Genomic DNA, 25,091 nt, shown 5'->3' with positions numbered 1-25,091 from the left:
GCAGTGTGCCAAGTGGCAGGTGGCCAGGGAGGAGCCCAAGCCGGGGCTGGGTGCCGTTCTGTTCCTGGCCCGCTGTGCCTGCCACCACTGCTTGGTAGTGCTTCCTGATGCTGCGGCAGCTGTGCTCACTGGCCATGAGCCAAGCTTCTGACTGAGTGGCGCTCCCCCTGTGGGAGCGCACTGACCACCAGGGGCAGCTCCTGTACCGAGAGTCTGCACCCTCATGGTCAGTGTATGTCATAGCGACTAGTTGACCAGTCATTCTAGTCATTCCAGTCATTCAGTCGTAATGGTTGCTTGGGCTTTTATATATAGAGATAGAGCCCAGAGCCAGCATATTGTGCTCATTACATACTAGTACTTATTAAACTAATACATTAAATGTGAGGGACGTTTATTTACATTAAGGTCCTCATTCTGTCTTACTGAATGACATTGTGAGTATGCTTTCCTTCCACAAGCAGGCAGGCTCCTCTCCCCCTCCAGCTTATATGAACCCAAACTAGCATTATTATACATGAACACTTGCTATAATCTATCCCTAGAGTCTTACAGAAATTAAAATTTCCTGACCACCTTTGAACTCAGCTGTCTGGAGAATTGATATGATCCATAAACCACAAAGTGGAGGGCATCCCTATGGTTGGTCATAGTTCACCTGGGATGGGAAACTTCTCTGGGACACATTTACTAGAAGGAATTTGTCAGTGTTATAAATCCTAATGAGTGATCTAAAATGTCTTGAGCTCTCTCTGTGATGTGGAGGAAAGGTTCAGAGGACATCTTTCATAAACATACTTCAAAGACAGTAGTAAATTTTAAGTTTATACTAGGTCACATATAATTTAAGTACATTTTCAGTATACTTAGATAAAAAGCTTTAGGCCTAGCTCTCTAGATGTTTAGAACTCCCATTAAAATAATATATATACAGTAATTTATATATATATACAAAATATAGTCACATATATTTTTACTGTATATTAGTAAAAAAGTATGAGACTTTTCTAAGTTTAAATTCCTATTTAGACTAATAAACTAAATTTGGTGGTTAAAAAGTAAGTTGGAAAATAATAAGAATTTTTCTTTTTTTCCCATAGTATGTATGATTGATTTGACATAAGCATATTCACTATAAGGTGAGTTAAATATTATTAGCAATTGTATCAAGTAACAATATAAGAAGCTAGGAGAAAGAATAAAATGTTAAATCGAATAATATAAATTGGACAGAAATTCATAGATGCATTAATTAATTAAAAAGGTTAAACTCCAACTATGAGCCAAGCATTATGTTGGGTAGAGTAAAACAGACATAGTTCCTGTCTCATGACTCTTAAAACCCAGTGGAGGACACAGAAATCAATATAATAAATATAACATTTCAAAATGTGACCCACACTTTCAAGGGAAACCCAGGTCGCTCAGACAACACATAACGTGGAACCTATTCCTGACTGGGTTAATGCAGGGGGTGGAGGGGCTTTCCTGAAGCACTGAGGCCTGAGATCGGAAGGGTGAGGAAGGACAGAGGTAACCAGATGGGGCAGGTGGTTATAGTAAAGAGAGCACAGCATGAGCAAAGACCCAGGGTAGGAGGGAGCCCATGCTTTCCATGACCTGGAGTTGGCTAGTGTAGCCTGAACAGAAAGAACGAGGCACAAAGCAGTTGAAGGAGTTGCTAGAAGGTCTGCCTGCAGGTCACACAAGGCTCTGAAACCATGATAGAGACTTTGGTCTTTAGACTAAGAACAAGGAGAAGACTTGAAAAATTTTAAACATCAGGTGATTCTCATTGTAAAAAATAATAATAATAATTAATAAATAAATGAGAAACTTCTCTGCTTGCAACATGGAGACTGAACTAGAGCGAGGCAATAGCATTTGGGAAATAAGTTAAGGAAGCTTTTTCCCTGTCCCAGATGAAGAGGGACGGTAGTTTGCACTGGTGTGGCAAAAAGCACCTGAGTTTGAGCAGCACTGGGCAAGTAAAACTGGTAGTGTTCAGTCATCTGTTGGATGTCGAGGATGAAAGAAGAAGACGCAAAGGTACTTTCAGAATGAAAAAAGCTAAAGAACTCTGCGGCACTGTTATGGGTTGAATTGTGTAAGGGTGTCCTCCCAGAAAGATATGTTGGTGTCTTAACTCCTTTACCTCACAATATGACCTTATTTGGAGACTGGGCCTTACAAAAGTAATCAAGTAAAACCGAGGTCATTAGAGTAGACCTAAGCCAACAGAGGTGGGGCGAGGTGCAGAGACACAGGGAGAAGATGGTCATCTGCCAGCCAAGGAGAGAAGTCTGGAACAGATCCTTCCCTCCCAGCCTCAAGGAACCAACTGCACCCACACCTAGAATTCAGACTCCAAGTCCCCAGAGCTCTAAGACAATACATCTCTGTTGTTTGGGGTACTCTGTTTGTGGTGTTTTGTTGTGGCAGCCCTCGCTAACTCACACATACATATGTAGCCTGAGTCGTTATTTCCACCATGGACACAGCAAGGAATCATAAACAGAGAGTTCCGTTTTCTTTATGTGATCATCCTATGTAAGCAGGGCTCATGAACCCCAAACTAAGAAATTAACATGGTAGACTACTATTGACAAAAATGCCAGCTTTACTCAAATTCTACCAGTTTTCCGATCTTTTTCATGTTCTGGACCCAGTGCAGGATTCTACCTTGCATTTAGTCACAGCCTCTCCTAAGTCTCTATCTGTGATAGTTCCTCAGATTGGCCTTTTTATTCAAGACTTTGGCGGTTTTGAAGAGTACTTGTCAGGTATTTTGCAGAAAATCCTCAAACTGGATTTGCCTGCTATTTTCTTCTCATGATTTTTCTGGGGTTATAGGCTTGGGGAAGAGCACCAGACCGGTAGCATGCCCTCCTCAGCATAACATATCAGGGTTATTGATACCAACATAACTCCTTACGGGTGATGTTAACCTGGGTAACCTGGTTAAGGTAATGTTTGCAAGATTTCTCCAATGTAAAGTGACTATTTTTCCCTCTCCATACTGTAGTCTTGGGAGCCAGTCACTATGTCCTGAACACATCCAAGGGAAGGAAAAACTTTTAGATTTTATTTTTAAAGGCTAAAAGAAAATAGTCTTCATAGCATATCTGTTTCTCTATCTCTATATCTATCTAGCATTTTTACTACTGGCCTCACCCACCCATCAACACTGCACTGAAATAGCTATCCTGGTGTGATCCTGCTAGATAAGAACAGAGCCTCTGAGTGCTAAGTGTTGCTTTTAGATTGCAAGAAACTTACTAATGACTGAAAGGCAATGTGGAAATTGCAAGGTAGAGTATAAGATCAACAGAAAATGTTGGATAAATTCACAAAATGTTGCCTATAGACTTAGCAGATAAAAGTCAGTGTATGTTCTTAGATGACACACCTTCAAATAAGGTCAGGAAATTTACTAATTTGTGACAGCCTTGGCAAGTCACAGCATAATTACTAAGGGCAATTAAGAATGGTGATGAACAAGAAGCATGGGATCCACTAATTTAGATGGGTGAGGAGGTGTCCATCGCTGTTGACCTCTCACTAAGGTTGTATTTTGTATCCTGTCACAAATGATTAGCTATGGTACCTTTAATGGTTGAAACCACCTAGTGGTCCAGTGCCAGGATGTGCCCTTAGACATTGCTCCCTCACTGCAAACATCTCATGATGCAAGTCCAGAACACCTAACTGGCATTCTCAAGTTTATACGAATACCTTGGATCCCAGGAGAGATTAGAGTGAAAATTCCTGACTTTTCTCAAGTATTTATCCAGCTACCACTTCCTCCTTATTATATCCATCTAGTCTGAAGATAGGGACAAAATTGAGAACGTTATATAGCAGTTGGCCCAGATAAACCACACAGACCTAGTGACTACAGCTTGAACTGATAGCGATGACATGTTAATTAAACTCTTTGTTTTCACCCAGATTGCAGAACTATGTTATAAGGCTCATCCTATCTAATAATAGACAAGCGTGGTAATTGACCGTACCTTCGCTACGCCTCCCATTGGCTAATCAGCGTGATATGCAAATTAACCCAACCAAGATGGTGGCCGGCAGCCACGCAGCTGAAGCGAGTAGGAGGCTTGCTTGCTCCAGTGATGGAGGAAGCCAAGGTTCCCCACCTGCTGCAGCCCGGCTCTGAGCTCCAAAAGCAACAAAGTTTCAATTATAGAAGCTAAACAAACCCCAGATAGCTGCTTTCAGCAGGCCATGGCCTCAGAGCTGGAGCAAGCAGGAGCCTCTCAGCTCTCAGTGCCAGTGACAGCAACAAAGTTTCAATTATAGAAGGTAAATAAATCCCAGAATAAAAAAAAGAAAAAAGAAAAAAAGGAGAGGCTGGGAGCTTCAGTTGCCAGCCAGACTGAAAACGGCCCTCAGCCCCTCACCCAGACTGGCCAGGCACCCCAGTGGAAACCCCCACACTAAAGGGGGTGTGGCCAGCCTGAAAACAGCCATCAGACCCTCATCCAGGCTGGCCAGGCACCCCAGTGGGACCCCCACCCTGAAGGGGGTGTGACCAGCTGCAAACAGCCATCAGCCCTTCACCCAGGCTGGCCAGGCATCCAAGCAGGACCTCCACCCTGATCCGGGACACCCTTCAAGGCAAACCATCCGGCCCCCACCCATGCACCAGGCCTCTACCCTAAATAGTAAAAGGTTAATACGCAAACTGACCCTAACAACAGAAAGACTAGGAATGACTGGTCACTATTCCACACACTGACCACCAGGGGGCAGACGCTCAATGCAGGAGCTGTCCTCTGGTGGTCAATGCGCTCCCACATGGGGAAGCTCTGCTCAGCCACAAGCAAGGCTGATGGCTGCCAGTACAGTGGTGGTGGTGGGAGCCTCTCCTGCCTCCTCAGCAGCACTAAGGATGTCCTACTACAGCTTAGATCTGCTCCCCACTGGCAAGTGGACATCCCCTGAGGGCTGCCAGGCTGCCAGAGGGATGTCTGATTGTCAGCTTAGGCCCAATCCCCTGGGGAGCAGGCCTAAGCCAGCAGGTGGTCATCCCCCTAGGGGTCCCAGAGTGTGAGAGGGCACAGGCAGGGCTGAGGGACCCCTACCCCCCGAGTGCACAAAGTTTTGTGCATCAGGTCTCTAGTTATTACAGAATTCAACTTCATCTTAGGTAAAAACTGTTTCCCAAAAAGTTAACAACTCAAAAAATAAGGAGCACCAGGATCCAGACAATATATAATCTACCTAGAATATATTTCATTTTTGTTTTCCAACAGTATAAATAAGATTGCCCATATAAACCCTCAAAATGATATCAACTATTCTTATTTTATATTTTTACATTATTTTTCAACAGGAAATCACTGAGGAAAGTCTTTTCCACATTAGAACTCTTGAAAAACCTACTTAACCTTAGACTATTAAAGTCACATTTTAAAAATGAGACTAGGAGCAAACAAAATAACTAGCACATATTTGGAACAACAACAAAAAAATCTATTTAGATTGTTTGTTAAATTAGCAAAAATAATGAAATAGAAATTGCCAGATATTCCAGATGTTTAGGTGAACATTTTTTTAAAACTACATCAATTCATACTGCTGATCTTTTAGTCTGGCAAATAGGGCCATCTTCTGAGCTCAAAACACTTCCTGAATGTCAGAAATTAGCTTAGGCCTGGACACCTAGTGATGCACTAAATGGGTTATGTTTCTGTAACTTCATGCTTTCATACACTCAGGTAACCTGAACAAGGGAATTTATACCACATGGCAATAAATAATTCCCTGCTTCTTGCTGGTTAAATCAGCTTGATAAAGAAAGTACTTTCCTTACTTCTATTCTCCTTCCTCTCTTTCTCCCCGTCTGTTCCCTGGCATCTTCTCCATTATCACCACCTTTACCATCACTTCCTTCCACTGACCCTCCTCTATCATCAGCCCCTGTCTCTTTTTATTCCTGCAGTGTACCTCCTCCTCCTCATCCTTCTGAGAAAAACAAATGAGAGCCATTCCAAGTTACCCAGTACTGGAGTTTGAGGAGAAAACGAATGATTCCTCCACACTTGAATGGCTTGGGAAGAGAGTGGCATGTGGAGGACACCCCAGGAACTCTGGAGCTGTTCTTTACAATATCCTTTCAGTGAGAAATGCTGATCCTTCAGGTTTCATTCAATGTGCTTTAAAGTTATCTTTAGGCTTCCTTTTAATTTTTTAAAGTTTATTCACTTAGAAGCACATTCTTGAAATAGACTGTTAACCATAATTCTGAAAATTCACATAATACCTGTTGCCAAGGTAACACAATATGGGCTGATAAAGGGAACAGGGACCCCATTGATTATTTTCAAATTCTCAAGTCATATGAACGTGTGCAATGATATAGCTCTAATTAAAGCATGTCAGGGCCTTGGCCCACGTCTAAGGCTACTCAAATGTTTCTCCAGACACAGTGATATTTAATAATCTTTCAAAAATCTTTTTTCAGTTCTCTGGCTTAAATCAATGTTTGTTTCCTCCACTTACTTATGTACAACTTGTTATGTGATCTCTACAAGCTTTACCTGAAGCCTTGTCCACTTTTATTTGTTTTCCCTTTTCGAGACTTTGTGGTGGAGCCACTCAATTCTGAGTATATTTATTATAGGGAAGAACAAATTCCCTTATATTGCCGAACATACCAAAGGTTGGCATGAGTATCCAGAAGCCGCAGGTAATCAAACAAACAAACATGGATCCCACAGTCAATTTATCTCTGCATGTGGCCAACAGGGGAGAGGAATGCACTCCAGAACCTCAAAGTTGTATCTTTTCACACTACAACATGCTGAAAACATTCAATGATTCCCTATTTTGTCATTTTGCTATAATTATGCTATACAGTAAATATGACTATATACCTAAGTTCTCAGCACAGTTTAGAAATGAGAAGTAATGGCATTTCCTGATATAAAATGTGATAGAGACATTTTAATTTTAATAATAAACTGCTGTGCACTTGGCTGACTAGGTTCCACCTGATCTAATGGGTTTATAACAGATAATATGGATTATGAAATGTATTATTGTTATGATTGCCACCAATTTACTGAATATCTATCACTACCAAATGACCTCATGGTGCACTCACAAAGAATAAAAGCTCATGGCTGTTCAATTTTAAGAATATACAAAATCACAGATTTGGGAATCTTAAGGGATTAATATCAAAATAGTGCATAACAGCGCTTGTACATATTTACAGCATATTTGTCCCCAGGTAGTCAACAAAAGAAAATAGATTTGTCCAAGAAAACAGATTCAAATTCTAAAACGTGACCAAAATACTGGAAAGAGGTATAAGGAGAATGGCAACCACTTCTTCTGATAGAAAATCATGATTTGATCATTTGTGTTTCCATGTTTATTAACTAAATCCAAGGGCCCAGCCAGTTGGTGTCCCCAAAAGAGTTACGCTGGGTGAATACAACCCAGAAACATTCCCAGGAGGTGTCAGTGAGGGAGCACTCAGCAAGTACACACTGACTCCCATGGGGATTCACTGGGTCTAGGACCCCTCTGGTTAACACAAGACCCTCCGAAGCAAGCAGGAAGGCGCCCCATCCTGAGCATAAATAACGCTTAAAGCCCCCTTCCTATGAGCAGAGCCACCATGCTTTCCTCTATCAAACTATACAGCTTTGAAAAATTTTTTTCAGGAAACACCAGAGTATGAGCACTGTCACAACATATGTGGAGGACCGAGGTGATAAAAGGCAATGACTAAGTATGTAGCAGCAAAGGCGGGATGGAAAGAAGCATTCTCACCTTTGCTGGGTGTCATACCTAAAGAGAAGAGAAAAAAAAAATGTTTCTGTAAGGAATTTAGGACAGACTTATACTCTCCTCAGACATATGAAGTCAAAGGTAGAGTAAAAAGAGCAATGAACTTGGAGTTTGAAGGTCTGTCAGGATTTTCGTTTTGATTTTGCAACTAACACATTTGCTAAAAATGTGCAAATTATACCACCTTCCAGTGCCTTGGTTGTCTCATCTGGGAAACGAAGAGGTTTGAACTATCGGCTATCTGAGCTTGCCTTTTGGTCTACTATTCTTTGATCTTAAAATAAAAATACAGGAAAAGTCTGTGAGGGCAGCCGTCATCTTTGTTCTTTCTTTTTCCCATAAGGGTCCCCAGTACCTCCTGCTCCCTGAGAGCTGTCAAATGAGCAAACTGAGGAGCCAGACTCAGACCTCCTACAAAGCCATCCCATGACTTTCAATGTTTGAATTTCAGCTCCCCCTTTCTTTCCCTCCAACTTTGAAGGGCATTTTACCTCATTCTCTCATCCGTATATGTTTCCTATGTCCCATCTTCTGTATAGAACCATTAGTTCAATAACTAAAGAGATTCCCTTTACCATTATTAAAACAGACAACAACAAAAAGCCATGTACCTCAGCAAGTCCAGAGTTTTCATAGTGGCTCCACAAATAGTTCTCCCCATTCCTTGTTTAAAATACCTTCAATGTGTCGCAAGTGGTCCTGAGGCCACCTAGCTTTGCAGGGGAGAAGTTAGTGGCCTAGAAAGGCAGATGCTCAAAACCTGACATAATTTGTGGGTAGAAGAGCAAATGTAAGATGCCAGAGCTAATTGCTGTCGGTAGCCCCTAGGGACTCCTGTCTAGCGGATACTGCTGACAAAACTTTCCATCAGACATAAATGAGGGCTTTAAAAATATCCCAGGATTTGGTTTGGGCAGGCATGGCAAAAAACAAATCCCTAAAATCCCTATTATATGTGCATCTCAAATCAATCCTTTAAATACTCAGTGACTCTCACAGGTTGGAGGTGTTTTCTCCTCCTGAATGGGTGCCTTATTGGCTGGCCTCAGAAGACAAGGTTTATGGCAAAAAGAACTCATCAGAACACTTTCTTGATTAGAACTCAGGGAGACTAGTAGTTCTCGGCTCTTTCTGACCTCTCTACTGCCTTCAAGTTGGGTGTTGTGCTGAGGAAGGAGCACGGATGGAGTGTAGGTGTATACTCTGGTTATACCCTGTAACCAGTGGAATATAACAAATGTGAGATTTCTTGAAGGAGCCCAACCTTGTTGAGTCTCCGGCCCTATTCACCAGACCCTGGAAGAAAATGAACTTGCAGCTGTGATCATGAATTAATAGACAGAACATTCAAAACCAGAAGCTGATTTCCTTACTTATAATTTTCTACTTTCCTTTTTTGCTGTTAATGCCAGTAATCAATGAAAGTATTTGTGTTTGAGTGAGATTTCTGTCCCTCCCTCTGCATTGTTAGTGTTGGCTTTGGGATCCCACAAGCTTCTCTCTATTTGTGAGTCAAGAACTACACCCCGAGGTGCCATGGTTTAGAGGAAAACCAGGAATAAGGCCAGGGAAAAAGGCAAAGCAAGAATGAAAAGAATCTAACCTCTAGAATAAAATAAACTTGTTTCAACTAAGGATTATTTAGTCAGAAAATACTACTTTTTCTTGACTTAACTGAATTTATTATTTCAGTGTCAATGCGTGTATATAAATTAATCATCTCTGAAAACATGCTTTTTTTCAACCTAATGTAAGTTCCCTTACCACACAAGGACATTCAAGGACATGCTATTTGAATTGTAGGGGGAACACTTGCAACATGTAGCTCATAATCAAATGTCAATATGGAGCCTAATGTCATTGTTAACTTTTGTAAAGTGGTCTCTATGCAAGTTCTATTACATAATTTTATTTGATTCTCACAACAACACAATGATGGGGTATAAAAGTAGTGAAACTTAGACTCAAAATGTTCATGTAGCCTTTATAAGGCCACACAGCAGTTAAAACTACTGAGTCCATGTGATCACAAAGCCAGTGATCTTAAGGACTACTTTACAGTGTGAAATAAAGGCCTGTGGGATTTTCTGCAGGTGAGATTATGTGCAATGTGTAGTCATGAGGTGAGAGTACTGAGTGAGAAGTCAGTAAGTATGGATGTGAATCTGGATTCCATTGTGCATCCATTACATAACATTCACTAAGTCATCAGTGCCCTTATCTGTGAAATGGGCATAATTGATTTGTTGTTCTTGTTTTAAAATACAGTTTTTTATTGATTTCAGACAGGGAGAGGGCGGGAAAGAGAGAGAGAGAGAGAGAGAGAGAGAGATATCAATGATGAGAGAGAATCACCTATTGGCTGCCTCCTGCATGCTGCACACTGGGCTATTAAGCCTGCAACCTGGGTATATATATATATATATATATATATATATATATATATATATATCCTGAACAGGAATCGAACCATGACATCCTGGTTCACAAGTCGATGCTCAACCACTGAGACACCTCGGCCAGGCAGGCATAATTGTTTGACGAACCTGAGGCCTGGGTTATCCTGAAGGCCAAATGAGAAATAAACACTAGCACTCAGGAAACTGTAAAAGCTCTAAATATAAAGTTTGATTATTTCAACATTATAAAGAGATACATTACCATCCTAGTTTCTTAAATGATAGATAATGATGTAAATAAGAACAGAACCGAGTCTTGCAGACATAAGGAGAAGTAAACGGAATAATGCAGAATAAGAGAAACAAGATCCATTGGAGGGGAAAATATATGAGAAAGGTTGGTGGGCTCCCATAGCAGATGGAGCTCAGGGAAACCACACACAGCCCAGAGGCATTGTCTACCACACAAGATCCAGAGGAGTCAGCCTTTCCAGGCCAGACAGAAAAGCAGATCTGCTGGGGCAGAAAATTATTTGACACTCTCTGGACTCTCACAGTCTATTTCTTAGGATTTAGAGAAATATAAATCTGATCATTAAGTCTTAGACAATAAAAAATATTGTGTGCAAGTAAAAAAGTGAGGTAAACATGGGATGGAATTTGAAATGAGCCAGCAATACAAATCTTGTTCCAAAAAGGAAGGCTTTATGTACATCTCTGTGGATGGAGTTAACTTCCTGCTCTTGAACATTAGCCAACCATAGAAGCCTCCATTTTTACACCCATTCTCTCCTTAACCCCCTGTAATTCACATTTTGTCCTCAGTAGAATAGGATTCTGATTTTTCCCCCATTTCCTAGAGTGGTCCATCTCTGAAAACTGTATTTTTTACTTCTGACCTTTGAGGGAGGTTATAACACAGTCTCATGTCTTGGCTCTCTGTCCTTTGTCCTGTACATATTCAACTTTCAATATGTTGTATCAGCTCATGACTTCATACTTGTATATACATGGCTTTATGCTATTAGCTCCAATGGGCCACCTTTACCGAGCACTGGCTCTGTATGAGCACCACAACCTTCTAGTTCATATCCCACTGTTACATACAACTCATTATTCATTCTCTCAATCGCCTTATATAATATCTCTGCTATTTCACCTTCCTTCATATTGTCAGTTATGTTACCATTTTCCAATGAGCCAAGGTCAAAACCTCTGAGTTGATCACATAAAAAAAAATCAACCCCTTTGACACAACTAGGAGAATTATGTAGACAGATGACTCTCACATCTAACCTATACATCATATTTACCCCCTTCTTCTTGATCCCATAAAGTAAATGGAGCTGCTCCATTATTTCTGTGCAGTATTTCTCCCACCCACTCACCAACCCATCTTTACCTTCCTTTTTCATTGGGCCCTAATTTACATCCTTTAACTTATGACAGTTGACAGATTTTTCTCTAACTGAAACCAGTGTCTCTCACCTTTAGTCTTTCTAATGAATTGTTTACATGCTTCCAGATTTATATTCCTAAATTTTTAAAGTCAAATCTTCCCCTAATAAATATTGTCATTGGCTCACAGATCTTAAGAGGAAAATCTCACAAGAGATAGGTCATTCTTTTCAAAATTTTATGTCCTTACACCCTACCAAAACCCTTAGGTTCTCTCAAAACAATTATTTTGTTTCATTGCCTTTACACACATCTTGTATTTTCCTGCCTTTGTGCCATCCATCTTGTGGTATGTCCTAACAATTTTTGTGTATGTGCCTATAACCTTTTAACTCTGAGGTATTATGCCTCATATAAACTTTAAGTCCTGCTTTCATTACCTTCCATTTGCTCTTCTGAAACTATAACTGTCATACATGTTCTATATATATCTAATTTAATGTGTAATTTACAAAAGTAAATGCATATTATTAAACCAGAATAATTTGTCCCAAGGAGCCCTATCATGATGTAAATTCAGGTCCTCTGAGTTTCACCTTGTAGTTCCCTGTCAGTTTGAGAAAACATGTAGACATTTCATGACCTGAAGGTCAACCCACTCAGGTTCATGGACAATAGTCCTATGTAAACAAACCCAGTGTCTCATCTTATCTTCGTACCCATCCATCAAGCTGAGAAACCTTAAGCTGTTGCAGATGCTCCCTGTGGCCACCTCCCATGTCTAACACTCCTAACCTTGGCAGAGGTACCTCCTTTCCTTTCATGTGGTGAGAGAAATGCTGGGGGTAGATCATAACCTCAACGCAGCAGGAAGACAGTGTTGGACTTCTACCTGCCTCCTCTGAGACACAGCTACAGAGCCAGGCACCTGCTGTTGGATGAATGCCCAGTGCCAGGGAGTGCTCGTCAGCACATGAGGCAGAGCTCTGCCAGAAATCAGTGAGGCTCCATGTTTCCATGCATAAGTTAAGTTGCAAATGCAGCAGAAACAGGAACAAATATAGGACTAACCCCATGTGTGTTTGGGAGCGGTGGTAGGATGAGAAGGTAAAGGCAAAGAAGGACATGGCAGACTACAGGAAGGATGGCCTTGGTTGCTGTAGCAGGAATCTGAAAGTTTAAGTTTTAGTTCAGTTTCTTAATAACCAAGTTTCATCTGTTAAAAACAAGATTGGTTTTCCCCCTGTTTATATGTTTATAATTCTAGGAAAGAAAGTATCAGAGAAAAGAGAGGAGGAGAGAAAATGACTGCAGTCTGACCAGGTAGATTTATCCATCTAGCCAATCCTACAATCTTCTGCTATCTTCCACATATTAGGAAATAAATGAGGAAGGGTTATAGAAATTTACCACTCCTTTTATGCTTTCTTCTTTTGTCCCTTCCTTCCTTCCTTGCTTCTTTTGTTCTGCTTCTTTTCAATACCAGCCTCAGCTGCCATCAAAGACTCACTGGGGCCCTATGGGAACAACTCCTGTGGTGCCCAGCTCCTTCTTGTCAAAGGTAAACAGAGGTCAAGTTGGAATGGCAGCCAAGAGCTTGGCACTGGCCAGAGTAAGGATCACGAGATGAGAACAGCAAATCAGGGCTCACCCCGCTACCTGGAGCCAGCTCTTCTCACATCCCTCATTGTCCCCATGTTACATTCTGCCAGGACCTGGGGCTGAGCTTGGCAGTGATAAACTGTGGCCAAAATACCTTCAAATGATCAGGAAAGCAACATAGCAGTGAGACAGGCCTGCGCTGCTTGCCTAATGTCTTCTGATCATCTCCCCGGCATTAGAAGCATCCAAGTAGAGAAGGGTGACCTCGCAAAACCCCTGCATCTCAAAGATCTTCTGATCTTTCTCTAGATCAGAGTTGCTTAAGCCCCAAACATGACACTTGAAAGAAAAGAAAATCCTAACCTTAGTTCATTAGCAATCACTGTTTCTCTCTCCCTTTCTGCTCACGTTGCAGTGTTGGTCTCTACTTGTTTCAAGTATGTGCTTTGGGAAGAAGCCTTTCAAGGTGCTCCCAAGTTAAAGTAAAAATGACAGGAGATTTATGTTTCAAGTAGCTTTGTGAATGACGGTTGTGTACAACTTGGGGTTAATGTTGAGAACACAAGGATATCAGCAGAATTAATGAAGGTTGCTAATCATTATGATCTAGTTTCTGCCATGGATCCCTGCATACACATTGCATTCAGTATATTTGTGCTTCCTGAGGAGAGAACGTGGGATATATATATGGACACACACACACACACACACACACACACACACACACACACACATTTCCTTCATGTCCCCACCTACTAACCTTCAGGTAGGGAGCAGAAGACAGTGATGAATAGACTCCAGGAAAGAAATTTAAACAGGATCTAGGAAAAGCAGATTTTGGACATCTTGCCAACCAATCTGTTAATTAAGTCAAAGGTAAGTCTAGTTATTTTCCTCCAGTATTCCTTCCCTATATTTTCCAAAGTTTCCTTGCATAATTCCACAGAGAGTAAGAGATTGCATAATTAAAAGGAATTTATTCATATATCCAATATCATACATGGTGGTACTGAGCACGCACAGGTCAATTATTTACGCTGTTAATGTATCCCTTCTGTAAGATGAGATAAGCACATGCCAGGATGCCCAGGAAAGGTGGCTGAAGAATGGGAAATGGAAACACACAATATGGCAGCAGATAATGAAGACAGTAAAGATAATAACATACTAATTTATCAAATATTTACCACATGCTAGGCCTTGTGCTAAAAGCATTGCATGTATGGCTCTAACAACCTGGAAACAAAGATACACAAAAAATATAATATTCAAAACCATGTTCATTTCACTCATTCTTTATATTTCTCTTGTTTCTCATGTCACTAGCATACTATGCAGAATAAGTGGCTGGGAGGTATTGTTCAAATTCTAGCACCGGTCCACACAGTTTATGTAAACCTGGAAAATTCTTTAACCTCTCTAAGCACCTCGTTTTTATTTTATAAAAGAAAATATTAACATTTTTCTTACAAGGTTATTGTTAAATTTATATGCATTACCTCATAGACCTTGAAACAATATGTTAGATTTGGGTGCTTAAAAATGTTAATACCATCTGACACCAAGACCTTTTGTTCCCCCCAAGGTCTTGATTTCTAATATTCTTCTCCAATCAGAGGAACCAGGGTTCCTTAAAGAAATGGCTCAAACTAGGACTGGGGCAGTTAATAGTCAAGATGAACCTGAAACATTTTACAGTGCCAGAAAGAAAGGAAATTCTCACAAACAAATACTCCAGTGCCCCACAGTGATGGAGAGGTATCAAAGAGACACAGGAAACAATTGATTGACCTCCCATTAGCTAAAGCTACACAATTTGAACAATAAAATAAAATAGTATTGGATTATAATCCAAACTATAAAATAAACAGATATGAGTCTATACTGTTATAAATGACTAAATTATTAACCAATGAGGAAAATGGGTAAATTTCATGTTCAAAACATGACTTCCTCTCTTTCCTTAAGTGTGGTTTGTGGATAGTGATTTTATTCCAAAAAGTATAGTGTGGAGAGAGGAAATAACAGTAACTTTACAGGGGAGAAACCTGACAAACACTCCCTCAGCCAGGTGATCAAGGTCAACATCAACAACGATAAGTCATATTGATAGTATACACCCTTGATATGATGTGTTGAAAAACGATAAGTCATATTGATAGTATACACCCTTGATATGATGTGTTGAAAATGGTACTTTACCTCTGTGGTTTTCTTCCCCAAAACCCATAACCTCAATCTATGAGAAGAATATCGAACACATTTCAGTTGAGGGATTTTCAACAGAACACCTGACCAGTACTCCTTAAAACTGTCAAGGTCATCAGGAACAAGGCAAGTCTGAGTAACTGTCACAGTCTAAAGAAGCCTAAGGAGACATGACTAACTGTAATGCAGTTTCCAAATGGGATCTCGGAACAGAAAAAGGACATTAGGTAAAAATGAGGAAAATCTGCGTAAAGTATGGACTTTAGTTCATAACAATGGATCAACCCTGGTTCATTAATTGTAACAAATGTACCACACTAATGAAGATGTTAATAATAGAAAGAAATAGGTGTGCGGTATTTGGGAAAGTCACTATACAATCTTTGAAGTTTTTATGTAAATCTAAAGCTCTAAAATAGCTCTGCTAGTGTTGCTCAGTGGTTGAACATCGACCTATGAACCAGGAGGTCACTGTTCGATTCCCAGTCAGGGCACATGCCCAGGTGTGGGCTGGATCCCCAGTAGGGGGCATACATGAGGCAGCAGAGCAATGATTCTCATCATTGATGTTTCTCTCACCCTCTCCCCTTCCTCTCTGGGATCAATATATTTTAAAAAAAATACAGAAAACTGCTCTAAAATAAAAACCTAAAAGTTTAAAAGTATTTTGAAATGTTGGATCCTTCTTTTCTTTTATAATGATCGATGGATAATTGTGAATGCAGGGGAAGCATTCACAGCAGAGGTGCTATAATTAGGCAGTGAGGGTAGCTGTGTATTTAAAGAGGCCTTCACTACATGTTTTCTCTTTACTTTCCCGAGTCCCTAACAGGCCAGAGTTAGGAAACCTCAGTTAAAAGGAGAGTCTGTTTAGGCCTGAATGTGGAAAGCACATGGTGACAAAGTGGGTTTAGGAAAGATTTCCAAAGAGCTGAAATGGAGGAAGTGTGTTTTGTTGTTGTTATTGTTGTTTTTAAGGCCCTGTGCTCAGGACATGAGTTACTGTCATTGACGGTAGAGGTGTTTGTTTGGTTTTTTGTTGTTTTGTTTTTTTCAAATAGAAAGGATGAAACCTCACTCCACACTCAGTAAGGAGGCTACTTGGAGACAACTTCTACTCACAAGTATACCGAGGATCGCCTGAGGCAGGCCAGGTTAAAGAGAGAGAACGGGAACTGCAGGGACAAAGGGGAAATGAGCTGTCTGAGGAATAGGGAGAAAACTGATCTATACTTTAGCAACAACAAAACGTCTCAGCTCAGGGACATCTCTGTGCTGGGGTCCCAGCTCAGCCTTGTGCATTTCCAATTCCCTCATTTCCCAAGTCTTTGTATCAGCAAAAGACAGATGGTCTATGACTGCCAGGCAATCAGAAAAACTGCCAAGTCAAGGAAACTTGGTGGAGTGAAAAGCTGTGGTAATCCCTGTTAGCTGAAGAATGAGGGCAACTTGCAGAGCTGGGGAGGAGCGTGCTCTACACACAATAGCTCTTTTTCATGAAAAGGTATGTTTACAAGCCTGCAACTAGCACCCTTCCACCCCGGGCCTCCTCCCGCTCCCACTTCTGGAGCTATGAGTCGGGGAAGCCCATCTATTATATCTCAGGCATGCGAGCTGACTATAAAAAAGGCAGAGCTGATTTATTTCTGTTGTGTGGAACACAAGCTCTATTGGCATCTGCTTTTCACTGCAAAAGCTGAGCATTCAGATCTTAAAGCTACAGCTCAGAGAAGTTATGCTAACTTCTACAGATGATTTTTTTCAGAGACCGTGTACTCCACAGCTATCAAAACTATCATCTGCATCAACTAATTACTAATCACCTCCCTTCCACCTTCAATGTCACATGGCTCTATAGCAGTGATGGTGAACCTATGACACATGTGTCAGAGGTGACACGAAAACTCATTTTTTTGGTTGATTTTTCTTTGTTAAATGGCATTTAAATATATAAAATAAATATCAAAAATATAAGTCTCTGTTTTACTATGGTTGCAAATATCAAAAAAATTCTATATGTGACACGGCACCAGAGTTAAGTTAGGGTTTTTCAAAATGCTGACACACCGAGCTCAAAGGGTTCGCCACCACTGCTCTATAAGAATGGTTAACATCTAATAAGAGAGATGGTTGCTCTATAAGAATGGTTAACATCTCTAAGAGAGATGGTTGCTCTATAAGAATGGTTAACATCTAAGTCAAGAGAGCTTGGGAAAGTTGGTAGTGAAAGCAGAAAGGAGCGGCAATTATATCATAAAATTGGGAATTCATAGTACAAATGCCATATTATGGCAGACCAGTACTATGCAGTTGCAGAGTTTAGAGATAAAATGCCTCATCTGACACTTAATTCAGTGGCACCCAGGTGAGTGATGTTCTGGCTGTGAACTCAGAGGTGTCAAAAATTTGGGGGCCTCCTATATTTCTGCTTGGTCAATTTTTGTAGCCTGTGGAGGAATTCCAAACTCCAATCTACAAGTCTCTATGCAAAGCCATGTATAATGGAGCACTGGGAAAATGGACCAATGAAGGCAGAATCTAGGTAGTCATATTGGATTCCAGCCTCTCCTCTGTTAGCCAAACAGCCCCCAAGTCATCTCTCATTCCACAGACCTTGTGCTGGGGAATCATCCAAGGAGGCTATCTTAGCTCCAGTCTCTCTAATCTCCATGCCATCAGTTTGGCAATGGTGGCAATCTCTTGTGATGCCACTTGGGTCCTGTGTAACCTATTTGTTCAGAAATCTAGATTTGCATCCGCATCAAGTCTCCTCTCCTCCATCAGACTATCTTTCAGTGAATTTCCTAGCCTGGTCCTGTGGCTCCTTGCTCACAACCAGGCCCTCCTTTGTCATCTTGCCAACCAGTTCACTGTCTCTGAACTGTAGCATGTTCATTCTCACAGCAGGGTTCAGGGCACTCCTGCTGCCTGGAACACCCTTCTCATCCTTCCTCCTTAGCAAGGCCTGAGCAATGCCACACAGTGTCAGCCTTCCCCATGGATTCTCATTTTGATTCTCATTTCGTGTCATGATTTCCATCATGCATCATTTGAGTCAAAATTCTGTTATTTTCACTTATTTCACAAAGAATATTGATTATTTTGCCACAGCTGGTTTGGCTCAGTGCCCTTGATTCTGGTCAAGGGTACATACCTTGGTCGCAGACTTGACCCCCAACCTTGCTAGAAGCTCCTGAGGGAGGAAACCAATCCATGTGTCTCACATTGATGTTTCTCTCTCTGTGTTTCTCCCCCTGCCTCCCACTCTCTCTAAAAATAAATGGGAAAATACCTTCCGGTGAGGATTAACAAAAAAAAAATATATATATATATATAGAATGATTATGTTTATATATGATCTCACACTAAAATTTTATGTAGTTTCATGTTTTCATCTTTCTTCAGCAGTTAAATATTGTTTCTCAAGGAACAGAAAGTATGACCATATTGCATTGTTACCTTAAAAATCTTAGGTCTCAAAGTTGGGGCTCATGAAGATATGGACTAGTTGACAATTAATTGGAATCCTCTGTGGTAAAGTGAAGAAGTTTTGGAGTCAACCCTTCTGTCAAATATCATCTTTGCCACTTTCTAAGCACCTACCTCATCATATTGCTCTAAGGCAGTGGTTCTCAGCCTTCTGGCCCTGTAAATACAGTTCCTCATGTTGTGACCCAACCATAAGATTATTTTCGTTGCAACTTCATAGCTGTAATGTTGCTACTGTTATGAATCATGATGTAAATAGCTGATATGCAGGATGGTCTTAGACGACCCCTGTGAAAGGGTCATTTGACCGCCAAAGGGGTCGCGATCCACAGGTTGAGAACTGCTGCAAGGGCTAGAGGAAACATCACATGAAGCACTTAAACAGTACCAAACACAAATCCAGCACTCATTCAGTGGGATTTGTTTTGTTGTTTCTGTTGTGACTGTTATTAGCTTTATCTCTCTCGTGTCCAGTAATAAATCTCATCAGAACAGGAATGTGTGCTAGATCTTTCTTCCATCATAGATTCCTTCTCATCCTTTCTCATACAAGGGCTCTCCACTGATGTTTCTCCTGAGAAACATTGCACTACATGTACCATACTGTCCTGCCTGTCTCTGCTCTCCCCCATCTTTTTTGGGTTTTGTTTTTTGGAAGATGGTTTCTTCTGAAAGGCAACTTTGCTGGACTTCCCTAACATTCTCTGGGGCAAGAAACACTGGCACTAGAAAAGAGCTGTCTGAAAAGAGCAGGGAGGTCCCAGGGTGAAGATGCTTTAACTCAACCACCTGCTGACTTGACGGTCAAAGCCATATGCTACCTGTGGAGACATCCTACAGGTAGACATATGTATGCCTCATGGTGGAAACGGTAATCGGCACTACCAACTAAAAATTAACATTTTGACTTATAAAAAAAACAACCCAGAAACAATCTCATTCTGTCTGCAATTATCTGAAACATTTCTATTAGGCCACCATCCCTTCTCTGGATGGACACATTATTGCTCCGAGACTTGTGGGGGATCCATTGTGAGTCAAGGCCTTAAGTACCCTCTTGCCAGCCATCTTTTTAGTATCGGTCCTTTGACAAGATAGAGTTTATCAGGTCGTCCTGTTATCAAAGTGGACATTGACTATTTCTCTCTGCTTAGGCAAGACTAACCTCCAAAATGTCACAGACCAGTCATTCACAGCCACATAAAAGGTCTTCTATTATTACCACCACTCTATTGATTCAATCTTTGTCATCTACCTTGCCCTATTTTTCCTTCTCTCCTCCTTCTCAGTCCAGCTCTTATTGTCCTGTCAGACAGATTTGGAGACCTGTGGATCCAAGACCAGCCCCTGAGGACCACGTGAGCAGCAGGGCCATCTGGAGAGGCAACACTCTCCTCACTCATATGCTCTCACTCACCCCTCCCTCTGCTCACACTTTACCCCCAGTGGATTGTGTTGAAGGCATGAAACGATCCTGGCAAGGTCACACTGTTTGGTTCTGCTGTCAGTTTAAATTATGTCTCAGCTTTTATATCTAAATCAAAATACAAGAGAATTAAAAAAGAGAGAGAGGATAGAGAGACAGCAAAGAGATATGGCAACATCCTACAGTGAGTGGAGAAATAACATTTCTTTTTTTTTTTAAATATATTTTATTGATTTTTTACAGAGAGGAAGGGAGAGAGATAGAGAGTTAGAAACTTCTATGAGAGAGAAACATCGACCAGCTGCCTCCTGCACATCCCCCACTGGGGATATGCCTGCAACCCAGGTACATGCCCTTGACCGTAATCGAACCCGGGACCCCTCAGTCCGCAGGCCGACGCTCTATCCACTGAGCCAAACCGGTCTCGGCAGAAATGACATTTCAATTGGCCAATTGATTTGTTTCCTTGACAGCTGCCCCCCTCATGCACCCCAAGAGGTTAACATACACAAACTCTGAGTCTACTCCAAGCCTCTGTAGATGGAGCATACACCTTCTTCTGGTGTGTAAGACAATAAGATATTTTCTATGATGATCAGAATACTAAATTATTTTTAGATGATGATTTTAATAAAATTCTTGATATTAAGCTATTTTTTCTCAGAATTTATTATTGCAGTTCAATAAAATTTCTTAAGTTCTTATAGAATATGTGTGCTTTGTAGTGCCTATATTTTGTTCAGTTCAGCTCAGCCATTACCAAGACTAAATTTTAAAGCTATATTCCATTATTGGGCTGTGTCTAAATAACATTTTATGAAGCCAAGGGTAAGAAATGGCTTATTTACTGCATGTGGCAGCTCTCCATTGGCCCTGAATTTTATATGCCCTATTCAACAAAAGGATAATGCTATTTGTTTTACAAGGAGTTTGCTTGCAGACTTTCACTGAAGCATACCCACAGAGAGTTAAGACATCTGTCCATTAGTTGTTGTGTTTTTTTAAAAAACAAAAACAAAAACCTTCAAAATGTATTGCAGTGGTCATAAGAAAAGTTGGTAGAATTAGGGGCAAACACTGAAAAGTACTATACAGGTGTGAGACAGCACCCCATTTAAACATGGTGTGAAATGGTATTTTACTGACAAGATCACCATTTCATTAAAAATAAATTACAGCTTTACTTATTAATTCTGAGATCGTCCTTCCTCCGCTAGAATAGTCTACTGGTTTTATAACCTTTCCTGAGTCTATTTTATACTGAAAATGTTTTTAAGCTCTTATAGTGGCCTCCAATTTTCCTTGCTTATCCTCACGTGGTGTTTGATTTATTCTGATCCAGCCATGACACATAACTAGCATTTCTAACAAGGGGTTTTCATTACAATTAGTAAACAAACATTAAAAAACAATGACTGCCCTCAAGTCATTTACAATTAGTTAAAGTTAGAAGTGCTAGTGTATTTCCACTCTACTACTATTTGGTCACTAATTGATAAGTTTCTAAATTTCTCAGAGCCTCAGGTTTTGTTTTTTGTTTCTGTTTTAATCTTAGAGTGACCACTACTTACACAGGTACTTTACAGAATGTTTATAAAGGCTAAACATGATAATATGGCATTGATTTTTAATTGTCAAGCTTTATTTGATTGCAAGATATTATCAGGATAGAATAATGATTTTGACTTTGTTGTCACCAAGTACTAACCCTGCATGTCAGTGATTTTCAACTGGTGTGTCACAAGAATTTTTAAAACATTCAGTACCTGCTTATTTAGTCAGGGGCACTAACCTCTTTTCGCTTAGGTTGTCAAATAACAAAAATGACAATAGCCAGCACAACAATAGCCATCTGGTGTGAATAAGACAAAATTATACTTCTATTTTTTTGTCACATCAGTGAAAAACACAATATATATTTTTTAGTGTTCCACAGAATTTTAGAATTTGAGATGAAAAGGTTGAAAATTGATTTTCTGCATTAATAGGCACTTTGAGTCTCAAATTCTGCAAAGACAACTTTATTTACTAGGTAAGAGAACATTATAATATTTTAGTTAATTATATAAACTCCTGAATTATGTCTAGTGAAATAGCCAGTGGTTAGATGAAAACTGGTGATAGTGTAGATATGAAATGGCTGGTCGTTACTTTGAAAACCCTCTTTGGGGTAATAGGTTAAAGTGGTAGGTTCTTACAATCCTCCACCGGAGTAGTAACAATTGCAGAGTGTTGTTAGTCTTGCTTCCCCTTTATGCCAACAGCAGGAGAAATGCTGACTTAACACCCCCTATATCCACTACCCCCCTCTTGGGCTATGACAATAAAATGATCAATTGTAAGACTTCGGTACCAAATATCTCAGAAGCAATATGCTTTAATTTTCTTGTCTCACTGAAACTGAACCATGTTTACTACTTTAACTATTAGGTGGTAAAATATAGATGTCTCTTGAGCATAGGTACCAGAATACAATGATACCATTTCTTCATCCAAATTTAACCTTATATTTATTTGGTTTATTGCAATCAGAAGTCATTATATTTCGAAGGTTTAGAGTACAAGATTTTCACAAGTTGCTGATGTTACCTAACTCCAAACTGAAATAGAGAAAAAGAGGGAAGTTACTCTGAGAATTTGGTATAGTTTACATGGAAACTTAGTTGGTGATTTACTTAACTTGCATAAAATAACTACCCTTCATTGTCACATAAAAGATCAGGAGTTTTTTGTTTGTTTGTTTTGTTAATCCTCACCCAAGGATATTTTTCCATTGATTTTTAGGGACACTGGAAGAGAGTACAGGAGACAGAGAGAGAGAAAAACATCAATGTGAAAGAGACAAATCAATTGGTTGCCCCTCCTAGAGCTTTGGCACAGTGAAAGAGATGGGAGAAGATATATAAAGCTTTAGCTTCATTAGCCTTAAGGCAAATTGACCTCTAGATGCATCTTATAACTTTAAGTACTTTTGAAAACAAAAGAAAAATACTTATCCAAAAATGAAAATATATCACATAACCCAAGGAAACCTATAAATCAGGTATGGTACTAAGAATTTTAGTATTTGATCAGTCAATTCAATTTTTTGAATATATATTTTTAATTGATTTCAGAGAGGAAGGGAGAGGGAGAGAGAGATAGAAACATCAATGATGAGAGAGAATCATTGATTGGCTGCCTCCTGCCCACCCCACAGTGGGGATCAAGCCCACAATCTGGGGATGTTCCCTGACAAGGAATTGAACCATAACCAGGAATCAAACCCAAACCATGATATCCTGGTTCATAGGTTGACACTCAACCACTGAGCTATGCCAGCCAGGCATCAATTCAATTTTTATTGTTTACCTACAATGATGTATTAGCTGGGTTCTCCTTAGAGGAAGGTTCACAGATGAGTAGGAATTAGGAGTTCAGGGTCTAGGACTGGAGTCAAGCATATCTCTAAGTAACTCAACAGATGATCAGGTAATAAAGTTCTATCTACTAAACTAGTTCATTTGACATTGATTATCTATGAAGGCTTCTCTTAAGAGGTGGATTCTGAACTGGGCCTTAAATAATTAATGGTACTTGCAAACACAGAACTAAGATCTAAGAATTCAAAGAAAACAGGAAAGAAGAGAGATATTTGTAATGAGAAATAAAGAAGGAAAGATTAATTAAAACTGAACCTTGGAAAACTTTGATATGCAATTACAGAAACATGTTTATTTTTCATTTCCTTTGTACCATATGAAACCTGCAAAGTTTCTTTGAACAGGGAGTTGACTTGAACATGTGTACTTTGGACAGAGCTTTTGGTAAGGGTGACCAGGAACTTGAGACTGTTGTAATTGTCATGGTAGGAGTGGTGAGGGCCTCTTCTAAGGATGAGATTGTGGGAATAGAAAGAAGAGAATATAAGTGGGATGCAAAAAACAGACTACCTAGATGAGGGGATATAGACAGAGAGGAAAAGAAAATATATATAATAAAAATAAAGTTTAAAGCTAAAGACTGCAGTGACACTATTCACTGAGATGGAAGTTACTGAAAGACAAAGATGGTAGGGAAGTGGAAGAGAAGGAAAATAGGTGGGATTCATATTAGACAGCCACAGGATATCATGTGTGGTTTCCCAGCAGGCATTTGGAGAGACCATGAACACTACACTCAGCTGTACAAAGTACTGCTCTTTCTCCTCTGACCTGAAGTGCCTTGATTCTTCTCTTGAACTCTTAGGTCCTTCTCCTAAAAGTTATTGACATTTTCCAACTAACTGGATAGCTTCTTCACTCCTTTGAATAACCCTGTTCGATAAACACCTTACTAATGGAATCCTCTATGTTTATCCCCTGAAGTATTCTAATGATACATTTTGAGTTATACTAAATTGATTGGATATTCATGTCAACTTTATATCTGCTCTTCCTTCCTTCCCTGCAGGTTAATCTAAAACTCCTCTTAGAATAGGCTGTAAGATTTTTTAAAAGCAGGGAGCCCAGACACAATTTACTGGTATACCACTATAGTGACCAATTCAGAACTCTTGGCAAATAGTAGGTTTTTAAAATAATCATAATCATAAAAACTAATATTTTTAAATATATTTTTTATTGATTTCAGAGAGGAAGGGAGAGGGAGAGAGAGAGAGAGAAACATATATGATGAGAGAGAATCATTGATTGGCTGCCTCCTGCATGCCCCCTACTGGGGATCGAGCCTGCAACCCAGCATATGCCCTTGACTGGAATTAAACCCAGATC

Source organism: Myotis nattereri (genome assembly GCF_964212035.1).
Source record: "Myotis nattereri genome assembly, chromosome: 3".
Classification (NCBI taxonomy): domain Eukaryota; kingdom Metazoa; phylum Chordata; class Mammalia; order Chiroptera; family Vespertilionidae; genus Myotis; species Myotis nattereri.
The sequence above is the reverse complement of the archived record's forward strand: the minus strand, read 5'-3'. Positions refer to the sequence as shown.